Source organism: Anomalospiza imberbis, chromosome 8, assembly GCF_031753505.1.
Source record: "Anomalospiza imberbis isolate Cuckoo-Finch-1a 21T00152 chromosome 8, ASM3175350v1, whole genome shotgun sequence".
NCBI lineage: Eukaryota > Metazoa > Chordata > Aves > Passeriformes > Viduidae > Anomalospiza > Anomalospiza imberbis.
This window is the reverse complement of record NC_089688.1, coordinates 24,093,808-24,117,988: the sequence shown is the minus strand read 5'-3', so window position 1 is coordinate 24,117,988 and position 24,181 is coordinate 24,093,808. Positions and strand designations below refer to the sequence as shown.

The following is a 24,181-nucleotide window of genomic DNA, read 5'->3' as shown; positions in this document are numbered from 1 at the left end:
CAAAAACATACTTGGGCTTCTCAAAGAAACTTACTTGGTTTGTGAGTCTAGAAGGCAAGTGGGCAGCTATCATTGCAGTTTTGCTTCCAAGGGCATTGCAGACATGAATTTACAGTTTGGGGTTTTGGCTCGTTTTGCTCTTGGGGTTAGGGTGCTGGGTTTCTTGTAGATTATGCGGTAATGGTGGGTTGTTTTGTTTTAAAAGCTTCATCCTCCAGAGAAAGCAGCTTCTGGGGGAGGCCAGCTTGTCAATTTATGTAGCAGGTAACAGAGGAAAGCTGCACATAATTTAGACAAAAAAGAAAGCTGCACAGAACTCAGTTTTAATTGAACACGTTTAAAAACAGCAAGGCAACATCTTGCATCAAAAGTTCTCTGGCTTACAGTTGGTGCCAGCTCTGCCATTGATCTCTCAAGGGTTTGGGGGCTTTACTTCTCCTTAGTGAATCTCTCTTTCTTATCCATAAGACAGAAACCAGGAACCAAAGCTCTTTGCTGACACAAATGGGGGCAGGGTCCCAGTTATTAGCCCAGTCAAGGACTTGAGAGATCAAGTTTCTCCTCCTTGCTGTAACACTGGCTTCCTGCAAACAAGTCACATGGGCCTGGTTCATAGAACTCCCTCCAGCACTGAAAAAACAATCTTAGACCTGTAGTGTGGCATCTAAAATCAAAACAATGATGAATGATAAGCTACTGAAGGGCTTAAATTTAATATTGTACCTGTCTTTCCACTGACAGGTAGTTAGGAGTTTTCAAGCCAATCCCTCTGGTATATTGCAAGATACTGATAGACTTGAGTATATAGTGATTGAAACCAGAAGTACAAACAACTCTGTGAGAAACAAATTACTTAATGTTCCAGGAAATTTATTATAACAATCCTTAGTTCTCAACTAATGTTTCCTTTATATTAGAAAGGGCAATTAGTACAATTATCCCTGTGTGGGATGATGACTGTGGGCAAAATTAGAGAAAACTGGGAAGTTATATTATTCACATTCCAGCAGAAGTTAGTAAAGAAATTATAGGATGGAATGCAATTGGCATGTACAAAATGTATTCCACAATTATTCCCCTCACAACACAGCCTGCAACCTTGTGTACAGCCTAATAGGGATGAGATGAAGGTGGGAGCAGCTGGAGCCATGGCAGCCAGGCTCTGCTGTAATCCTTGCAGGGATGGGAAGTGGATGATACCACATAGCTGATAAATCACACAGCAGCTGTCAGCCAAAGTAGATAGGAGACATCTTGCTGCTGAACCAGCAACTGTGGCAAAATAGCTCTCTGCAGATGAGCTCGGTTCACCCACACCTCCACCCCACAGCTACCTGCCTCCAAGTACAGCCACTCCTCACTCAGCATGTGCTCTATACTTCGCTGACTATATTTTTCAGAGCAAAGCAAAGACTTTTACACCAATCAGAAACAAAGGTATATATAAGTGGAGTCATTCAGGCTCTACCTAAAAGAAGTAGCATAATGGTGAATTAAGGATGGGGACAAGTCAGGGAAGACTCCACTGCAACTTCTGGGATCAGTCAGTGGGCTGAAACTGTCCTCTTCCCATAGGGACTCCTGTTGGGTAAGAATCCCATTCAGTGCTCACTGAATGACTACTGAGCAACTTTCATTGGTGATTTGAGCTTGGCTGTGCATTGCTTTAAATTCAGCTGCCAGCAGCAGATGACATGATCACCTGAAAGCAGGGATATCCAGGAGGGGGGTCTCTTCCTAAATTATAATAAAGGATTCAACTCTCTTACACATGGTACATGCCCCTGATCAAGTCAGTCAGCCACCCTTGGATATAGTGGATTGTTCAGTGGAGTCCCCATAATAGGACACCAACAGACTGGTCAGGCACAAGAGAGGAATCACATTTTATTTTATGTCTTTGCTGTGGACATTAACCACTAACAAACCATAGATGAGCCATGAGCAGCACAGGCCCAGTATAAATATGAACACTGTTTGTTACAGCTGGCTACACACACCTCTGGAGAAGGTCCTATTGATCTGATGGAGAGGAAGATAATATTTTAACAACCATTTGGTTAAAAGAAATTGTTAATGAGCTGTTTACAAATGGAAACTTTAAGCATTACTCAGCTGAAATCTTTCTGTTCAATTTTAGAGCAGAGAGACCTCTGTAATAAGTGCTATCAGCTAGCAAAACAAAATTTAAAATCTGAAAGAGTATTCTCTGTTTCATTAGAGTTGGGAGAAATTTATGGTATTCTATTTGCACATATCTTTATTGATTTAATATCTGTTACACTGCCCAGGAATTTTATGTAAAATAGGTCAAACAAGAAATCAGCAGATTATTTCTACAGACTTCTAGAAGTGGCACAGGGTGTACTCACTTGCAGATTGTGTCTATCCATTAATCACAAATTAATGATAAAAACCAGTCCAAACTGATCCTCCATGCATGGCTGTTCTCAATCTATTTGAGGTATTTCTCCTAAACACAACAGAAATGGTTATGCATATCAGAAGGAGCTAACTCATGTTGGTGAAAGTATTTAAAGGTCCCCAGAAAACCAAACCAATCAAACCCACCAGGTCATGCATAAAATCAGCTCTGTGGCTTCACTGTATGTATGGTAAGTAGCAAAACAAGGCTGAGGAAGCCAGGTGTTTTAACTGAATGGTCATAGCCAGGTCTGGTTAACTTGACATCGTGAAGGATTAAGGGCAAGGAGAATCTCAACCAAGCCATTCAAAACTGACAGATGCTGAAGACTTCAACTAACAAAGAAAATTTTAATCACTTGGCAGTGATGGAAAGAGTGCACCATAGCAGTGTCTAAGGACCACTTCCACTGGCCATTACTGGAGACACCAGAACAAAGACCGTCATTTCTACAGCGTGAGCTGCCTCTTTCTCTGGGTCACACATCAGCACAGCCCACTGCAAATCAGAGGGAGATGTTTACTGCCTGAATTAAAACCCTTGCTGTGTAGGAGGCAGGCAGAATCTGGACCAGTACCCTTTATCATTTATTAACTTCACTCAGCCTCATGACCTATTTCTGTCATTCAAGATAGAACAGCCAGACATAGTCTTTCCATCAATCAGTGCCAAACAAGTGGTAAAAATATTGTCTGTATCCACGCATTTTTTTTTTATTATAGAGCTATTGAGTTTGAGGAAATGCCAGACTACAAATACATAGCATATTCATCAAAATTCCCACCTTTATCTTGTTTTTTTTTTTTTTTTTTTTTTTCACCGCTGTTAAGAAAAAAGAAAATCCTTGTTGAAAAATTTATACTGGAAGAATTTAGCATTGGAGGAAAATAGCCATGTCAGCTCACAACAGAAAAAACTATTCAGATTGGGAGAATTTCTTGCATTGTACCCCCTCTTCACTCCAGAGCTGCCTGATTTAACAGCTTCTGAAAGCAGCAGGGAATTTGCTGCTTTAAATTGCTTTCCATGTGCTCCTGTGGATCACTCCTACACATGCTCAGCTGAGCAAAGGTGAAACCTGTCCCAAGGGAAGGTGGCTCTAGCCTTGAAATAGGGCAATTATGCTGCAGAGTGAATGAATAGTCGCCTTTAGCAGAAGATTGAGTGAAGCTTCCCAAGAGCACCAAGGTCATTGTGTTATATCAGATCTGCCCATTAAAGAGGGGACAGTTTTGTTTTTAGAGCAGAACTTGTTCTGGTGAAGAGGTTCACAGGGTTCTGCATGAAATTACCATGTTTGGAATATTCATCAGGCTAGAAATGCCCTCAGATGGGTGGGCTGTATCCTCATGTTGTATACATCAGATAGACCCAGAGACTCACAAAGAGTTACAGCTGTTTGGGATATGCCCCTTGTAAGCTGCCCAAGGCCACCTTAATCCTGCACACAGACCAGGGTCCTGCTAGGAGCACCCCAGCAGGAGCAGGTAGAGGATTGCAGCCCTTCTTCAAACTGATGACTGCTGGCACTCAATTCCACAAAGGAATTTCCTTGAGCAGAGCAAGGGAAACCCAGCCAGGCAACTCTGCTGCTGTCAGATGGGCAGCTGGGGCCCAATCTCTCTCCGACACTGTACACGCTCTTTTCAGCGCTGTCCTTCTGCAGCCATAAGAGGACTCTCTTTCCAAGGTAGGGATGAAGAGTTTAATACATCTCAATAAATTTATTCCTCTCCTGAGCAAAGCTGTCAGAATTCAATGAGCTGTCAGCAACAGCTCTAACTGTATAATTTTATCTCTAGGGTCCTTCACAGCTCATATGACAATAGATATCTGTCCCACGTTCTTCTGGGGACAATGGTATTCAGCACACTGAGACAAAAAGCAAGGGTACAGAAAAAAAATGGATGAGACAGTATTTTGAGTGTGAAGAGAAAAAATGTTGGTTATATGCTGCCTAAACAAAAAGCCTTAGAAATAAATTCATTTTCTACTTCCCAAAGTCCAAATAGGGCGATATTTGAGATCCTCCGTCTTACTGCTACCTTGTTCTGATTTGTAAGTGCTCATACCGCTTTCCAGGGGACTGGTTTAATAACCTTCTTCTTTTTGGGTAGAAGGAGGGAAAAATGAAACTTCCCTTTTAGTGGAAGATAAGGAAATCATAATTTCCAAACTAGACTGACTGTTTATCCATGCATGAGAGGTTCTTCGAGTGAGTACATATTTCAAAAATAAAAGGGACTTTTGGGGCAGACTAACTGAAAGAAAGGCTGGCCTACATTCACTGGATGAATGCAATTATATCAGGAAAGTTTAGTTGCACCAGCTATTTTTCTACCTAACCTAAACAATCCCTAAGGCCTCAGATACTGACTAGTCAATGTTTCATAAAATCAGAAACTCATAATCCATGTACAGACCAACCTGAAATAAGTAAGCATCTTATGAGACTTACAGGACTCAAGTTGGCCTAGCTATACCCCTGTAATACATGTATTTTTGGTTTAATGACATTTTAGAATATAATTTCCCCCCACCTCTTTCAAAGAAAATGTTTAAATCACTGATCTCAATGTCTCTACCAAAAAATGAGATATTTAATTCCTGATGAGCATCAGCCCGGTTCATTTCAAAAAATTAAAGCAAAAGGGCAGGTAAAACAACGTACGGTAAAAGGAAGATACCCAGCAGGTCACTGATGATGGGATTTTCTAAGATGCTAATGAAGATATATTTAAATTTTACTGGAATTTGGTACTTTAACCTTAAGGCAAAATTTGCTTTGTGAGTTACAAAGACTTTAACTGCACATGGCCAGCCTTATTGAGTTATGCCAAGCTGACAAGTGTCAGCACAACTTCCTAAAGCCAGCAGTATCCCAACCCTCATATATTGCCAAGGGCTCCTTTCAGGTTCGCTTTAGTCTGACAGAGACCCCTCCAGTTCCGAGCAGAAATATCCAGGTTCCATTCCTCCACTAACCTGAGTTCCATCTGAGCAACCTATAGAGCAGGAAAATATAGTAAAGAGGGAAAATGAGTTGCCAACATTTTTATAGCTTCTTTAAATGTTTTGCCCATTCCATTTAGAAGTCACATTAATTCTATAAAACCTCAAGTTCTGAGCAGTGAAAAATGAAACGGAGGAGCCCAGAAAGCTCCTCTGGAATCTGGCTGAAGAACTGTCCAATTGCAGTCCAACATTGCAAGATAAAAGAGAGGAAGACAGTGATAGTACAGGAGAGTCAGTATGCCTGTGCCATCAGTAAGTCACCGAGGAGGCCAGACCTCAGCCTCTGTGCTCTGATCAAGCAGTGTCTCTGGCTCACATCTGGCAGAGTGGGAAGAACACAGCAGTGCAAATGTTTGATTATCCTTCTTAAAACATTCAGTTCAAACTCCAACCTTGTTCCATACAGACACATTTCAGGGGCACATCCTCCCATTACCAGGAGCAAAGGAAACAGAGCTTTGAATGTGACCAAAAATAAACTGTCTGTCAGAGAGGGAGAGATCATTATATCTTTTCAAAAAAACAAGACATTAGGGACTTTGTTTCACTCCATTTGATGTCTGGTATTTGATGTCAACACTTCAGAAACAAAACAACTAAAGTTGTTTGGATTTGGTTTCTTTCTTTATAGAATTCACTTTTTTGTCTTGCAGTCAGTGGCATTATAAGGGTCTCAACAATTACAGGTAACAAAGTGTGTCTCTATTGCCATAAATACTTTGCAAAGACAGGAAAAGTGGAGTACTTTGTTCTTTGTAGAAGCTGTAAGTATTGGGTGAAAAGAGACCCAGGGATCTCTGTACCAAAGACTATTTCCAACAGCTTGTGTGTTTCCTGTGCATTGTCCAATCCTTTGAATGTCAAAAGTCCCACACCGTTTTGTTAAAAAGAAAAGCATGCCATGCACTACTAATTGAGTAAATCAATACACAGAGAAGGCCATGAAGGGAATGAAATGTTTTTGACACATACAAGCAGTTGTTTCCAATGTGCATAAGAGGAAAAAAACCCTGCTTGCCCTTTATGCCTTAATTAAGACAACCTCAGGAACAGGGGGTGAAAGACCTTTCCTCTGCACCCTCCTCACCATTCTGCTCTCAGCTCCCTGCTGTTTGGCTATTACTGACAGTCAGAAGTCTGCGAACACAAAACAAGTCACTGCAGTCTCTAAGATGGGATCCAAATGCCAGATGGGCTCCCAATCAACCTCCAGAGCAGCCTCAGAAATCCACGAAGGTAAATGTGTTGCCATAACAGAGGCTTGATATAAAGTGTATTTGTAGGGTCCAATCACATGAGCTAAAGTCTTTGGTAATTTTTTCACTTACAAATATCTACATGTTCTTGGATATTTTAAAATCATTTGTCTCCAGACAGGCCTTCCAAGGACATCCTTACAAAACTTTTACAGCAAAGAGTCTAACAAAGACAGCAATTTTGGCAGAAATCTTTCTCCAGAAGCTTCCTCTGGGCTGATAAGCACCCATGAAATAGCCTAAGACAGCTTGCTTTGAAAGTACTGTAAGGAGCTCCATGGAAGCCTGGCTTTTGAAGCCACTGAGATTTACCCTTTCCCAGAGATTTTCTTATAATGCAAACCTCTGCAGAGAGTTTCACTGCAATGCAAAGATGAGCAACCTCCCCTTTCTGGCTGCTGGGACTTTGGGGTCTGTCTAGTAGCTCTTGGTGCAGTGCTTCTCTGCCCTGTTTGTGTCTCCCTGGAGGTCAGGCCATGAAGGGCTATCTCTGTGAACTGCTCTGATGGCAAACAGCAGAGAGAATCTATGATGTACTGTGGAATCTGAATCTGCTTTCTCATCCCCCAGTAGAACCATTTGCTGAGATTCATATTCCCTACACATGGCACTGGCTTAGATTAATACTTTGGAGGCCTCAGCCTGCTTTCCTCATGAAATCTAACTCCTAAAGGCAATCTAGTGTGGACTGACAAGAAGCCATTTCAGTCTTCTAAGGACTTACATCCTTATCTTTTGTTTACTGCCATCTCTGAGATCTTCAAGCTTGGATGGAAAGGGAAAGCAGACATAAAACAAGTTACAGCAGCCACAGACTGAGCTCAATTAAGGCATGCCTTGTCTATCCCTACAGCTAGATAGATAAGGGAAAGAGGAACAAAATTATAATATGTGATTTACTGCCAGTCAGAAAATTAGATTAAGAGACCTGAAGCCTGTGAAGTTGTGTATGACCAAATCAAGATACATTATGGAAACCATTTGTGCCATCAGCTGTGGCACAAAACTGGAGTGAGGTAAGAACAAGATGAAATCTTCCTCCCATGCTTCAAATTTGGGGTCTATAGGATGATGTTTAGAGCTTAGTCCTGCCTTCACTACTGGTTTATTTGCTCCTCAAACACCTGTAGAGCATTACCTGCAAAAGAAGAGGCTCTGCACCCATCAGATTCTAGAGTCTGTTGTTGGCATATCTGCACACACACCACTCCTTAGGGCCCTGACACTTGTCTACAAGCTGCTTGTACTTCCATTCAAAGTGCCTGTGGGTGTCAGGCACTCTTGAATCAGTTCAGGAGGGACCTAATCCTCTTTACAGCGTCGCACATGTCAGACCCTGAAGTGCTTCCTTTTAAGGACAGAATCAATGCATTACTCAATGCACACCAGTAACACCAAAATTTCTGCATCCTTTCTCTTTGTTCCTCAGGCAATCCTTTTGTTTTGTTTGCTAAAATTCAGCTAGATTATGACTCTCTAGTTGAAAGCAACAAAGTTTTTTCCTGTCCTGAATGAAATTTGATCTTGAAGAGACCAGAATTGACAGAGCTTGCTTTGTGGTAATTTCTCACCACTGTCTTGAAGGAGGACCGTAATCTACCAACAGCAGATTTTGCTCCAAGGAAGCAGTATAGAATATTTATGGCTATGGTCAAGATCTGAGCCCAAACCTCTAGTTTTTATCTGAAACACCAAGAATTATTTCAATTCTCAACATGTCAGGAGACTACAGAAAGAAATTTTAAGTGATTGGGCAAGAAAATCAGTGAAAAAACCATTTACACTCATTCTCACTCCTGCATTACACCAAAGAAGAAACAATCCTGTTGGCCTGATGGTGCTTATCTATCAAACAGCTGGTTGTCCTGTCACTTAATTTATGCAACCATTTGGTGTCATGATCTCAGAGTGAAATCATAAAATACCCCTTGTGCTTTTCATTGTTATGATTTCAGAGAATAACACAGTCCCAATGTCACTTTTAGCTCCCTGAATTTTCATGACTATGAGTATCAGAAAAATCTCATATACTCCATGATCACAGGAGCCTTGGGCTGAGAATGCTGGCCTGGAAATCCTTAAGAGTAAATCTAACTGACTTTTTCAAACAGTTTTTTTATCATCAATTCTTCCCTCTGTCCACACATATTATGCAAAGTTCTTCTTGGGTAATGAAACAATAATAGTTTTCCAGCATAGTCAAAGCTACTAGGAGGACAATTAGCTGACAGAAAAGATCAAACTGCCTTGAGAAGTATGATGAGTTAACTCAGCTACTCTTTAAATATGTAAGCATTTTCATCTCTGCCTCTGCAATTAAAAATTAGCACTTAGATTTAGCATCTTTAGAGTGGTCTAAAATTAAGCCCTAATAAATCATACAAATTAAAAATTAGGCATAAGTTCAACAGTGCAATGTACCATATATCATGTCTTCTGTAGAGGTCAGCTCTTTAACATCCCAGCATAACATGCTCCAGCCTCTTGGCACAAACCTTCCCATCACACAAGTGAGCAAAAAATCATTGAGGAGAAGTTCCAAATATTCCAATGCTTTCACATCCCAGGATAGAGTATGAAATGAGCTATAATCAAAGAAATACAGAAGATACAGTTAGCAAATGACCTTGTCTAATCTATTTCTATACCCACATGAATGACCATTCCATTTTGATCTAAACCAATCCAAATAGTCTCAGTTTCTCTTAAGGGTGATATAAATAATGTCTTTCAAATTGTTTAGAAACACGTCTGCTTCCAAAGCTTTTGGAGTGAAAAGTTAGGTCCAAGTTCTTTAAAGAACCGTTCCTCCTGTAAGACTTCCATCTTTTTATACTTTTGGTGAAGGCTGGCATCTTAAAAGAAGTTTCCTTCAGCCTTACAGGCTCTGGTCAAACACCCTGCAACAATGATTTCTGCCTATTTTACACATCGTCTACCAGTTTCCACTGATTCCAACACAAATATATCCAGAGAGTTCTCTACACAGAAAGCACTGGAATTTTCCAGAAGTGCAGTGGGATAAAGAAACTACCTAATTAAATCCAACCAGAAACTGTGTGCAGCTTCAATTTTAGCTGCTTCTAGCAACACTGGAGATTCTGGAGGTTATTTAATGGCTTCTAAACCAGCTATTCAGTAGGAGAAATGAATTGCACTGGAGACATAGTTCTTTGAGAGCCAAAAGTCAAGATCATTAATCCTGATAATCAAAACAGCAGTGCACTAATGGAAAGAAGCAGGGTATAAGCCTTCTTCTCCCAAACAGATTTTAATCCTCTGAACCACAGCTCGTGCAAATTTCCGGAGTCTGATTTGCTATTTCATACCCTCGACTACAAAAGTTAAAGCTGTGTGGTGGAGTCACTGCCAACACTATCAGATTGACATCAGCCCATGCTGAGTGTGTTTTGGAGGGGAGGGGAAAGGAAAACACAAAAGTTTATTAAAAAAAAATTTGTAAGAAAAAATTGCATCTTTAGTGGGGACAGTTTTTTATAAACCATAGAGAAGAAAATAAAACTCAGCATTTAAAAACAATTTCTGGAGCAAGCAAGTCTTCAATTTTCTCAAAATCTGCAATTTTTTCTGAATCTTAGCACTTCTCAGGTTGCATTTTAATGTTCAGTTTTTCATTGGCTATAGTTAGTACATCCATCTGCAAAATGCTGTGGGATTATTTGAGAGGAAAAGCTTATGCATATGAAATAATTTTTATGTATGTACTTATAAAAGGGTATTTCTAAAGTCACTTCCAGCATGCCAATTCTATTTCTTCTTATATTAATCTAATGTTTAAAAAAAAATCTTTGCTGTTCTATGATCATGAATTAATTCATGAATTAATTTCTATGTGCTCAAACTTTAGAAATACATATATACTTTGCTGAAAATGCTGTATTTAGACATAATCGTTTAGACATAATCATAAGCTTCATGGTTCCAAAAAGCTGCTTTGGGAAGAAATGCTTCAACTGATTTGGGAGCTAGAAGCATCACTACCCACCCTTGTTATCTGCCATGGTGTATGGAATTAGATATTTTTCTCAAAAAGAATGTCACATATAAAGTCACCCATTAAAGGTAACAGAAAGAGGCTTCAGCAAAACTTAGGTTCCCTTTGCCTTGATAACCAGGGAGTGCCCTTTCCAAGCTGATTTCAGCAGCAGGAGACATCTAAAGGCTGAGGAACATACTGCAAGCAAACAAGTCATTCCATTCAACAACCCATTTCTTGGACACTGTGCAATGAGACTGCTTCAGATTGTTAGACCCAGAGTTACATTATTAAACATGGTGAGGTTTTCACACACTCAGAACAATCAATATACCTTTCAATACACCCTTTGATATGAAAATTCACAATTTGGGGAGTTAGCTGAAAGAAATCTGATTTCAGCTCTTAAGTCTGATTCTATTTGTTTCATTCCAACTTTTGTCAAATCTAGAAATATTGATGTGTCTAAAGGGAAACTATTTTAAAGAGTTAGTAATTATTAAAATAGTAAAATTATTCTTCTTATGAGAAGAAGCTCATGCAGGCAGATTGATGACATTTCTGAAGTACTGTAAACGACCATGGAAACTCATCATAAAACGGGTGAGATTATCTAGCAGAGTTTAGACTGCAAAGAAAAGAAATTAAAATTAATTGTTTTTTTCTGTTTGCTTGTTTTTTAACCCAGCAGTCAAGGGCACTCACTGCAACTCAGCTGATGTGCTGTAGCTCAGCAGAGTGACCAGAATAAGGATTCATTCCTTGCCATCATCACAAGGGCTCTAAGTCAGGATGTTGGAGCAATCTTTGTATCATCAGCATTGTATCAGCACCAGGCAGCTGGAAATCTAGCCTCAATCCTGCAGATCTGGACCCAAAAATCCAATCACAAACATTCCAAGGCTAATAATTTCCGTGGGTGGAATGACTGCCAGGTACTTCAGCAGTAGCTTCTGTTCCACATCCCTCAGACTGTGTGCAAACACAGCCCACATGAAATAACAGAGAGTATGGCCACCATTCATCTCCAATAAATATCACCAATGGTTCATAAGATAGCAAATCCTGGGGCCAGACATCCTGTGAAGTGCAGTGTCCCAATTCTGATAGTCCTTGTGCCATTTAACCCAATGACCAACTTTTCATTAAAGTACGCAATGTACATAGTGCTCTTCCCTGCAAGAAGAAAGGGAAGGTGAATAGCATCCCTCTGCTCCTCTGTATTTTGCTGCTGGCTAATTATTCATTTGCAATTTATCAGCTAATTACATGTGTGCCTTGGCATTTGAAGACTTAGGGGCATACTTTATTTAATGGCTAGTAATTACACAGGCCTCCTCTGATCCCTGTGCTCTAACATGAAGGTTTTTCTGGTTTTGTCCTTGTGCTGTTAGGTCTAGAGGTTAAATACTCCAGGACAGATGGCTATCCTGTTGCACACAGAAGCAGGCTTATACTTCATGTGATGATACAGGGTTCCCAAATAATTATGTGTTAATGCAACAAATTATTTCCTTCAGAGCTCAGTGTTGATCTGTCTGTTCACATGTAGGTGAAAAATTACCGAGGTGCAAAAGCTAATATGAAGACCAATTCACCGTTCATTTTTCCCTGGGAGCAGTCCAATACAGGCCTTGCTCTTCAGCTCAACATCTACACAACCCACTGCCGCAGTTGCCTGCCTTGGTATGCAACCCCACTGGCATGTCCCTGTGAGACAGGGCCTTAGCCTCAAAAGACATCTATGTAGAAAAGACAAACAGGTACGGCAGGATGCAAAGAATGCTTTGAAACTTGGCACAGACGGTTGAATAGCGCAGCTGGAGGGAATGAGACTTCAGGTAGGATTACTGCCAGAGATGGGAAATATTGACAGTAGTTACAGTTGTGGAGAACAGGTTTTGCATTTGTTACCTTTGGCGTTTGTGAGGATTATGCTCAAGTAATTGCCTAGGAGACTTAACTGTGGGTCATTTCATCATGAGAATGCTCATAAAAATGAGGTAGATTAGCTAGTGGCAGGGAGGGAGCACACATGAATTAGGGTTCCTTACATTCCCAAATGGATATCATTGTCCTGGAAGTTTTAAACCCCTGCCACTCCTTCCTCTAGTATAAGGCCATTTTATGTCTGAAAGAGGGCGTTCACATGAGTTTGGAGGCTAATTTATTCCAATAATTGATAACTTATACCTTGCATGAGTTTTCTTCTCTAGACAAACTGTTTCCCAGCCATTTATTACTAAAGAACCTTTAAAATTCCCAGGCTCCAGACACAATAGAAAGGTATTTACATATGCCTTCAAACAAGAAGGGACTTCAGAGATTATGATATCCAAATCAAACACTTGCATCTCTAATCCCTCTTCAGAGTTAGGCTTCTGAACACCTCTGATTTTGGCAATGGATTAACTCTAGAGCAGAGTAGAAACTTGAACCTACCACTCCTATCCCAGCTCAGCTGGTAGTCAAATCATTTGCCCATCTGTGATCTGCACTAGCTGAATCAATCAGCTCACATGGAAGGCAAATGATGTCTTAAGCTTCTTATAATAGAATAATTTCTCTTTCTCATCTTAGGTAAACATTTTCTTGGAAACTATCCTAAGTCAGCAAGACTGAAGCAGCATCTGATATAATGAGTTAATACTTCCAGCCTAGGAATTCAGAAAAAAAAATTTTAAAAGAAATAAAATTTTAAAAGCGGCTTTCACAAGTAATGGGATCAAGCTGATAGGTCCAGCGATGGTGGATTGTACTTATGGATATATCAAATACTGCAGAGGGTTGTAAGTCCAATAAAAACTATTGTTCTGCATCTGTACTGTTTCTTCATTTAACTATGCATCAGTTCTACTGAAAATGCTTGTCCCTATTCACATGCACATTTACCTGTTCCCATTATTAAATCAGTGGCATCCATGTCACCCAGGACCAGCCAAGCTTGCAAATACACTTTCTTTGAGAAAGGGAATGACTATTTTAAAGCCATGAGAGGCTAGACTGGAGATTCTGTGGGGGACAGTCAAATGAGAATTATATGGTCTCTTGATTCCCAGAGTTAGCTGGCCAGGTAACTCTGCTCTGAAAAAACAAGAAGAAACACAGAATCATTTAGGTTGGAAAGACCTTAAAGATCAAATCCAGCTGTAAAGCTAACACAGTCCAGACCACCACCAAACCAAATCTTCCAAATATCTCAAAGCTGGTGAACCACTTTCCTGGGCAACCTTTTCCAGTGTTCCATACACTTTCTGTGAAGAAACTTTTCCTAATATCCAATCTAGGTTTCACCTCTGCAACGTAAGGCTGCTTCTTCTCATCCTATCATTTATAAGTAGTATCAGAGGAGAAGCCTCAAATGACACAGGAAATACATTCTCTGATACAGCCTATTAAGGAGAGGGGCAGACAGCATTTAAAGCAAAGTGATAACACACCAGCTTTAGTTTATCAGCTTTTGTATTGGATCCCAATAATGAGCAGAGAGATTTCACTGTAGCTCAAAGGCCACTGTGAAAGAAAAATCAATTTCTGGTTGAGATTATAAAGGCTCCTATTCTGATTTTACATGCTTCGTGTCTAACATTGGAATTTTTCCCTGCCTCAAATGATGTTCTAAGAAATAAGAACTCAGAAAAAAGGGAAGCTATAAACACATCTGTTTGGGGGAATAACAATAGAAAAAGAGATGGGGTGCTTCACTTCATGGCAGCAATGCTTGCTTGAAGCTCAGACACAAAAATGTCAGGTCCTGTTCCAGATCTCTTGCTCAAGAAAAAGCAGGAAGAGAATTATCCAGAGAGAACCAAGTGGATGAGTCTTTTCTGGGTAAATAGCAGAAGTATCACCTTCTCTGGAGAATATTGGTCACTGAAAACAGTGCAGCATGAAACAGAGTCTAGGTTCTTTGTGATGGTGATGAGTCTTTTGTTTTAAAAGCTAAGGCAAACTATAGTAAGTAGTGGGAATTCAGATTTGATTCCAATAAGGAGAAACTGTTAAGGACTGAAAGGTGGAAAGCAATGCAGATGAAAGTGATCATAAGACAGCAGAGGAAGGGAAAGAGTCCAAGAGAATGAGGACAGTGGACTTCAAAAAAAAAAAAAGTGTCAGATTTGAACACATTCAGAACTGCGAGGGATGGTCTCTTGGGAAGATAATCTAAGGTAGGGAGGAATGCAGAGGATCTGGTAGTGCTGAAAGGGACTATACAAAAAGCACAATAGCAGCCTATCCTGGTACAGAGCAAAGCTAGTGAACATAGCTTGAAACCAATATGGTTACATTAGGAGCACTTTAAAGGCTGAACAATCAAAAAGCAACTGTATAGAAAGTGGGAACAAGGACAAGCATCTCAAAGTATAAAGGACTAGCATAAGCAAGCAGGGATAAATCAGAAAGGCTAAGGCACAAGTTGAATTACAACTAACAAGGACATAAAGGCAACAAAGGAGGCTCTATAAATACATTAAAAGAAGACAGGAAAGGAAAGCATAAGCCCATCAGTTAATGGAGATGAACAAATCTGATGATGCTGAGCGTGCAATGTTATCTCTGCAACAGCCTGCAGAAAAACAAGTTACTTGTGACCCAACACTTAACACCATCATAATAAGAAGAGAGGTGGACAGAATAGGGAACAAGTTGCAAACGGCTTAAACAAGTTAGGGCTTGCTAGCCCAGGGATATCAAAATATAGTAAATTCAGGTGTGAATTTACCCCTGTGACTCAGCACCAACTGCCAGTGCTGCACATCTGTATCCCACAGAACAAGTGGGCAAATGTATTGTTCCAGAAGTTTATGGGTGTCTGACCTTGGCTAGGAGACGGGGATAACAAAGCACCCAGAATATTTCTGGAGATAAGAAAGTACATTTTCTCAAAGGCAAATTTCAGCATTCAAGAGATACTTTTTTTTTTTTTTACCAATTCCTTGAATCTGTTCATCTGATAAGTGTGAAAAGGGCCCCTCAGTTATCAGTTCAGCGCAATTTGGTAATTCCAGTTTTGCTCTGCCATTTTCCATGGAGGCCAGCCTTCAAAAAATATAGAACCAGTTCCTATAGTCAGAAACACAACTACTTGGTGTTATCAGATGTGCTACCCAGCAGTTTCTGCAGCTAAGTCAAGGTACAGACAACCATTCCAAGATGTTGGAATCTCTCCTGGCTGGCCAGGATGTCTCCCTGCCTACCATCCTCCATATGGCACAGCCCAGATGAAGTTTGTGCTCTCAGGACTCCAAGTTTTAACTGTCCTCTATTAATAACACAGATTTTTCTTTCTACAACACAAAGTGACTCCACAGCATTTTCTGGTAAGGGAAATTATAGCTTGGCATCTGTTCTTTTCACTGCCAGAACCAGATTGCTCATCTTATTATATCTTACAAAATTGCTCAAGACCTGCAAGGAGAAAATGGATTTTCAATATGGCCTTTTTTTTAAATAGGCTTGCTTAAGATCATGAAAAGCACCATGTCACTTCCAAACACACCACAGAGCTTTTGCAAGGACAGACATCATAAGGGCATTAGGAAATAAAACTGAGGAGCTTCAAAACACAACATCCCAACACTGATACCAAGATCAGCTGTTTGATTAAAAAGCTCTGTGCAGTACTGTCACATTTCAGCTCAGCTGGGAGCAAGTCTACCACTTAACCCTGGCTGGTGAGTAAGCACAGCAGAAAACAGGGCAAAAAAAGGACATTTTGTAGCTATTCCCCTCTCCTGCACTCTCTTCATTTACAGGTGAACTAAACTCCCACAGCTGGAATTTCTACCTGAGACACAAAGGAACTTTTAAGAACATGACACAATGGCACAGGTTCAAAAGAGGATGCACCCTGGCAGTTAGGATTTATATTCCTATTCACTATCACCCATGTAAGGGAATAGAAGGACCACACAGCCAGGAAGAGCTGTGTATCTGCATTCAACTGTGCTCTCTGCTGAATAGAGGTTACATTAAATCAATAGGGAAGATAATTCTTGACTTTCATCCTGCTGCCACACCTTACCAGCATGATAAAGTTGACAACCACCTGCTGGGTTACACATGGCTTTCCTAAGCCTCACATGAATCCACAACAGAAATAAAACTCCAAGAGATCAGGATCTGTGGAAAACAGCATACCCTTGCAGGTAATGTGCCATCTACAAAATCTTCACAGAACAAGTGAATGTCTCCATTCCAAGAAGTCATTTGAGTTTCTTTGTAGGGCAGTCCAGCTGTTGTGTTTGCCAAATGTCATCCAGAGAATAGGGAATATTAATAAATAGCCATTATCCATATGGAACTCATACCATTTGCTTGTATGTCATGTACCACAAACCTACACAGCTTGAAGACTCAGCTCACAGCTGGCCATGACCCAGAAGCATTTCCAAGAGGCAGGATCCACACACAGACCTCAAAGCTGTAGATAAGCTCAGAATAGAGTCCAGCACCAGCATGAAAATCAGCCTTTGGTGGCTGCTGAGAACAGCAGAACACAAAAGCCAGGAAAAGAAAAGTAGTCTGACTTCCAAGTCAAACTGTCCCACATCTCTTAGGCTCACACCTCTGATTTAGCATCTTTATATGTCCTCTTCCCCATCCCTGCTCAGTCAGGCCTTAGCATAACTCAGAAGGGAAACCACAAATATGGTATAAGCTTCTAAAAGAAAATATGAACTCCAAAATCGCCATATGCACATCATTGAGGGAATGATTGCTATAAAATTGCCTTGAGAGACTGTCACTCTGTCACCTTCCTGGATTCCCAGTTCAGCAGGTACATTCAGCTCAGGGACACCCATGACTAATAATGTTACATCCTGGTTGTTGGTCAGCAGCTGAGCACAGGGAGCTTTTCCTCCCTCTTCTCTAGCATCACAGAAGCAGCACACAAGATGCTTCCCCTTGCAGGAGAAGCAGCTGGAACCATCTCAATAAAGCAGAGGAGTCAGGGTGTGAAGCACTGTACTCTGGAGAGATGCAGTCTCTATTCCACAGGTGCACTGTGCAGCTCAGCCAGGTAATGTAGCTGTGCTGGTTTGACATAGAAATCATGCAATAGAATTCTAATTCTTTGTCCACAGGGCACACAAAACTAACCAGCATGGTACACAGTTCAGTTCAGAAGCAGAGTTGCTTTCCAAGGGCATTCATTTAATGCAAGTGGCCAAAGGAAACAGACACAGTACAGTGGCCATTCCCCTTCAAGTGTTTTCAGAAGACACTTCTTTTTCTAATCTTCTGGCATTTGCTATTAACAGATCACTCCTTCACCAGTTTCTTCTCCCTGCAGCACAAGTCTTCACTACTGCTTCTCTCAAAGGACTCCAGGATCTGCACCAGTCTTCACATGTGCAATCACAACCCTTCCCATACATGCAGAAATCCTGCATTGCACTGTGAATGATAAGGATACAGTCTGCAGAAATCTCCTTTCAGCATGAAGTTTGTGCTCATTGATTTTAAGATTAGTCTGAACTATAGACAGAGGATCAGTGGTTCCACTCCATTGCCATTCCTTTCTGGTAATTTACAATTGGGTAATATGGAACAGTACTAAATAATGTGAACACCAAAATAATGAAAGATAAAACATAAGGGGGTTACAGGAGCTGCAGCTTTAAGTGGTATTTACCAAGGTTGTTTTAGCCAATTTAAAGTCAGTAAATGCACTCTGCATTCCAAGGGAAGAGACACCTGTAAGCAGCTTGAGAAAAGAAGCCATTGAAAATGAGATAAGAGAAAGGCTATGACTGAGCTGAGTTCAGGAACATAAAAAACACTGGGACCAATTCCAATCAAGGCTCAGTCTGTGCAATCCCACCCAAGGTTAGAGGGACTGATGATGTTCACAGTTTTCCTGAAGACTCTGAAAAGAAATAATGAAATCCAGAGATCACCTCTATCAAATGAGGAAATGTTCATTGAATGCCCTAAGAACTCCACCATTAAAACCTTAAAAAAGAAAAAAAAATTACCACCACCTACAGTCATTAAAACTGTTTTAAAAAGTCAAATTTTGATTGCAGAAATGTAATCTGGAAACAGTCTATGAATCTGAATTATGGTGAGTCATGCATATTTTATTTCCTTCTTCAAATGTAAATGAATGCCTAACGTATTTAAAGTTTCATCTATTGCCAGGTTGTTTTACCAGCAGTACAAAGAGAGAGATGACAAGGAAGCTAGAAACAAGACAGTATTCTCAGTACTTGAAATCCTGACTGTAGCAGCACAGTAGATATAGCCATGGTCCACATATCCTAAATGGTACAGAAAAAGACAAAGGAAAGAGTAAATGGTCAAGGAGAATGGGAAGGAAAAAATCTTTATTGTCACTGGGATGAAATGGGTTAGGTAGAAGTCACAGCTGTGTGTCTTGCTGTGTTTATTCCAAACCCCCTTGATGTTCTCTCAAGGAACCAGCAGGTTCTGGTCTCTCGAGTATCTAAACAATCCTGAAGTTTCCTCCAATGCACAGGAAGTAATTTCCAGGAGCCAACAATACCAAAATACAGCCATCGTGCCCTCCCTCTTTCCCTGATCATGTATGGGATTTCTTTGTGGGACATTTGGGAAGTTAGGCAGCACAGGAAACTTGGAAGGTGGAAAACACATGAGGAAGGGAAAAGGATGTTTTCAGAACTTGCCATCTGGTTTGCCTCACCAGAGAGCCCAGAGCCATGAAATGTGGTGCAAAAACCATCTGTCTGCCTATTTGTGCTCTGGAAAAGCCCCAAAGAGTCTGCAGAGAGGGCAAGTGACACAGACAAGCCTACAGATGTAGAAGAGAATATGAATTGCCATAGCTTTGAAAGAATAGCCAGGTCTCTGGAAAAATTTCTATCCAAGAGACAGAAACAACTCAAGGCCCTATAGGGAAAGCAAAAAGCAAGTTTTAGTTTGGCAGCCTCTGAGCCCCAGACCCATTCTATCTCCTACAGCACCAAAGCTTTATCAAGACCAAGAAGTCTGGAAAAAGACCAAATCGTTGAAAGTAAATGAGTATTTCCAGTAACATACTCCTTTCACCTAGTTTATTCCTAATGACTAGAAGCTGCTGCTCACGGAACAGTAGGCATGAGAGATGGAAGGAAACCAAAGAACCAATTAGGTCATTAATCCATCAAATTGACAGAAGATTAGTTCTTAGAGTATATTTCTTACTGTTTCATCCAGTTTACTTTAAAGAAGTCCCAGCAATGGAGAGTTTATACATTCCCTTAAGGAAATCACCCACATCTTGCTAAATATCGCTCATCAGGACAATTTCTATTCTTTCCAGCTTACAGTTTCCCTTTCTCTTAATTTTATGTTGCTGCTCTCAGCAACCTATTGTAGGCCATTCCCCAGCATACATTCAGCAAGTGCACATGCAGCCTTCCTTATCCTCTAGCCACATAAACTATATTGAGTAATTTAATCCTTTTCAAATGCATTTTCTTTCAGTCCTTTAGATTCAGGAAAAAGTGGTAACTCCTTTTGGGATATTTTCCCCCCTGAACTTCCCTTCCACCTGTCTCTATGTTCTACTGTCCCACCAGATATGAAAAAAAAAAGAAAAAAAAAAAAGCTACATTTATTAGCTGAAAGTAGTAAGACAAAAAGACACAGATGATTATGGAATAATATCAAGTGCACCAAAGTCATTCCAGAGGGGAAATATAACACAGACAATTTTCATCTTTCATGAGACAATGGGATGGAAGATTGGCTGGCTGTTCACTCCTCTCTCAGTAAGAGGTGTTATGCAAATGCACATTTACCTGCTTAGCAGAAGGATCAGGCCAACCTCCAGTACAGAGTAAAAAGGCAAGCATGAACACAAAAACCACTCCCAGGCAAGCCCGATCCCTACTGACACCATTACATCCAGCCATGGCAGAGATTTGGATCTCAAAGCACCACTCCTCCCTCTAGGTCAAGTCTCAACCTCCCCATGGGCTGAAAAGGAGAGCAGCTGCAGTAATTGCTGGTGGGACAGCTGACTGTAGTCAAGGTCAAGGCTGCCCTTTGCTAGATGCCAAAAATCTCAGATCAAGACTGCCTACACACTGGAGAAACCAGAAGGGACAGAATCCCTTCCAGTCTGAGGGCTGGAAATCAGAAAGGGGTCACACACCACAGAGCTCCAAAATGGAACAAACCATTCTAACAAGATGTTTTTGATTAAGCAGAAAATAAAGATTAATTTCTTAGTGCAGCATCTAATGGAGTTGCTGCCTGTAATTACAGGCAGAGGAGTGCCACAGACAGCACAGCCTCTGGGTATTCCCAGGCAGAGATTGTCAGGGGAGACAGTTCTTCTCAAGGTAATTGCCTATGGACTTGCCCAAGTAGAAATACTGCAAAACACACTACACAGTAGTCCAGCCCTACTGAACAAGAAGCTTGGGCAGATTCCTATCTAATGGCCAGGACACCACAGCCACATGGGCAATTCCCTGCAGCCCCACTGACTTAAGAGGGAGTGACATTCACCAGCCAGAGCACACCTGGGCAAGGATGAGCTCTTGTCTGTGCCTGTCACTGCAGGCTACTTTGTTCAACTGGAAGGGAAAGAAAATAGATGCTTTCATGGGACTGGAGAGCCACAGACTGCTAGGACAGTCCAGATCTTCAGGTAGTGTCTGAGCTTTCAACAGATAAACAACATTCTCTGCTCCTAGTTGAGAACAGGAGTTGAGGATTGTAAGCAACAGAAAACTGCTCCTGACAGCCCCAGCTCTGTCTCCTCCTCACACGGATGGAGATCTCATTAATGCATTTTTACTCTACACCATCATAATCTCTCTTGACTTTCAATGGCTTTGAGCTACAACCACACACCTTGAAGAGCCTGATAAACTCAACTTTAAACTGATTATTGAAATATCCAAGCTGTTCTGCAATGACTGCCAGCTAAAGCTGCACTCTCTTCACTGCTTAATCTTCACTTACAGTGACAGAATTCATTTGTTCTTTCCCACTGCACTCCTTATACCCAATTGTGCATTCCCAAATCCTCACATATACCCCTCTTCCCACCTCCAATGAGCACACTGCTTACAGGATTGCTGGAAATAGCTCATTTAAGGGAGAGCTTATTTGTTTCAAGCAATGAACAAAAAACAAAAAGCAAAAGGAACAACTCAATTACTGTTTAGTTGAGGACAAAACCAGAGCAGCTTTGATAACTTTATGTGCAGCAGCAGCAGAACTTTATATTTAATTATTTTCTACTTCCTCTTCTGAATTCCTAAGCAATATTGAGTAGCATCAGCTCTCCACACTGCTAGAAGCAATTGCATTTAGAAGAAAGATGTCCCAGCATAACTCTAAGAAGAAGCTATAAACACAAGATGCAGCTACCACACCCAGCAAGGGGAATGGAGCTCTTTCACCTATGGCTTCAAGTAATCCATGGACTTACCTGAGCCTTAAGGCCTCATCTGAGTGAGAAATCCCCACACCTCTGCCACAAGTCCTTTCTCTAAGGTGCCTCCAGCTCCTTTCATTCTCCTCCAGACCAAGAGACAGAGGGAAGAGGAGCTCAGACTTCTCAATCCAGAATCATCCTCCACATTGCTAACCTCTTGCTCCTCCTCCCCTTTGCCAATTTGAAGGTTCTTTTCCTCTGCAGCTGTTCCCACTCTCTCCTGAGGGCCACAGAAGCAAGGGCAGACAGCTGCAGCTTTCTGCAGAAAAGGTCACTTGCTGATAGTTTGCCAGGTGAGGGACAATGTTCATCCCCCTGAGGAAGGCAGATATCATCTCCTCTGTGTGACATTTGCACAGTGCTTTGGAACACAGCTATGTAAATGTACAGCAATCAGGGATGTTGTTCAAAGTCTGCAAACCCATCCAGAGCCAAGAGGGCAATACATTCAACTATCTAGGTCTGTGTATTTAACAATCAAAACTGAAGTACAGGGCCTGTAAGCAAGTCCAGGTTTACCCAGCTCTATGGCCAACACTTCACCACAGTGAATTTTGCTTTTCAGCAAAATTCTCTCCAAAGAGAACAAAATTCAAACCATTTGAAGAGATCATGTGACACTGCATTTGTCATTGCCATGGCCAGAAAATTATCCAACCCATCAAACAGCATGTGCGGTCTTTGCAGGTGGGTCAGTGAAAGCCTGAGGCACAGATCAGCAGGTACAGTAGAGGTGAAACAGCTCTGTGGTGTGTGCACTGAGGCCAGCAGAAACTGTGAACACACGTGGATTTGAGGACACTGCTTGGCAAAGTGTCATTTTCTACTTCTCTTCCACCAAAGCCATGGGAGCACTAACACTGCAACACTCCCCCCCCTTCCCTAGCCCAATTAAGTCCCACATAAAAGATTTGGCCATGCTGATTTACCCAATCCCCCTCTGCAGTGCAATCAGATGTTTAGAAACACCACAAGTCCTGAATTCCAACCGTTGAGTCTTCTTATATTTTTGCCTGACAGATCAAAAAGCTTTTTGCACATTTTCTGTTATGTAACACAATCCACTGGCCTAAGACTTTTGCCTTTATTAATAAAATACCCTGCAACAATACCCTGAAAGTCACAGGTGAAAAGTGCTGGCACTCCACAGGGCAATAGATGTGAAATACTCCAGTACTTTTGTCCAGGGCTTTCCGTGCAGCTCCCTGTTTAATGAGTCCATCACCAGGTTTAATGACCTGCCAGAGCTTTAGAAACACTCTTCCCTCCTCATCAATGATTCACATGCAGTCTTAAAGCTGTGGCACAGATTAAAGAGGCTGCTGCTCTCCCACCTCGCTTCAACCCAAAGTGGTTTTAAATATTTCATCTCACCACAGAACTCTTCTATACTCATCCCAAAGGTGCTCTGAGAAGCTCTCACCAGGAGTTCAGCATTACCTGGCAGAGGGCCTGCTGGCACCACAAGAAAGCTGTCACTGCCAGGCATGCCCACATCCTATATTTACTTTCTTCAATGAGTCCTGCATGACCCCAGCCGCCAAGAGTGGGGATAGGATTTTTTGAGGTAGTCAATGCTTTTTATGGAGAAACAGATGGAAGGCCTGATTGCAGGGACAAAATGAAGAAGAACCTGATCTGTAATTACTGGGGTCAGCAGGAGTTTTCCTTCAGCTTCAAGGGAAATGGAGTCATGACCCTGTTCTTCTCAGCTCTGAGGGGATTCAGAGGGTATCCAGAAACGTAGGCTGGATCTTGCACTTCCCAGGTGAGCATGTCAAGGATTAGCAGTCTAATAGGATACCCACTGTCACACTGTGACACAAAATAACTCACAGAAGTAGGCTAGATGTAAAAGGAAAGAAAAAGAACCCAAAAAAGTCAACTTTATTTTCTGACTCCAGTATATATACAATAGCAAAAGTGACAGTGGATTGGAGGGTGAAACTGCCACCTCTCCAACCACACTGGTCAAACCAACAGTCTATCAATTTTCTCCACCCACAAAAAAGAATGTAAAACAATCATTATTTACATGAACATACGTGAGAAAACTCAGTTGAAAT

At 41.2% G+C, this 24,181-nt stretch overlaps 1 long non-coding RNA gene across 2 annotated transcripts in view; it reads right to left on the bottom strand.

The window, feature by feature from the left end:
• The window catches only part of LOC137478272 (uncharacterized), a 29,805-nt gene extending 5,902 nt beyond the window's left edge, over positions 1-23,903 (bottom strand). Inside the window, exon 1 of one of the 2 annotated variants that reach the window (XR_011001480.1) lies at positions 22,110-23,903. This is a non-coding gene — a long non-coding RNA (uncharacterized lncRNA). The remainder of the gene's footprint in view (positions 1-22,109) is intronic. The other variant, XR_011001481.1, reaches the window with a different exon arrangement.
• Positions 23,904-24,181: the final 278 nt, after the last annotated feature.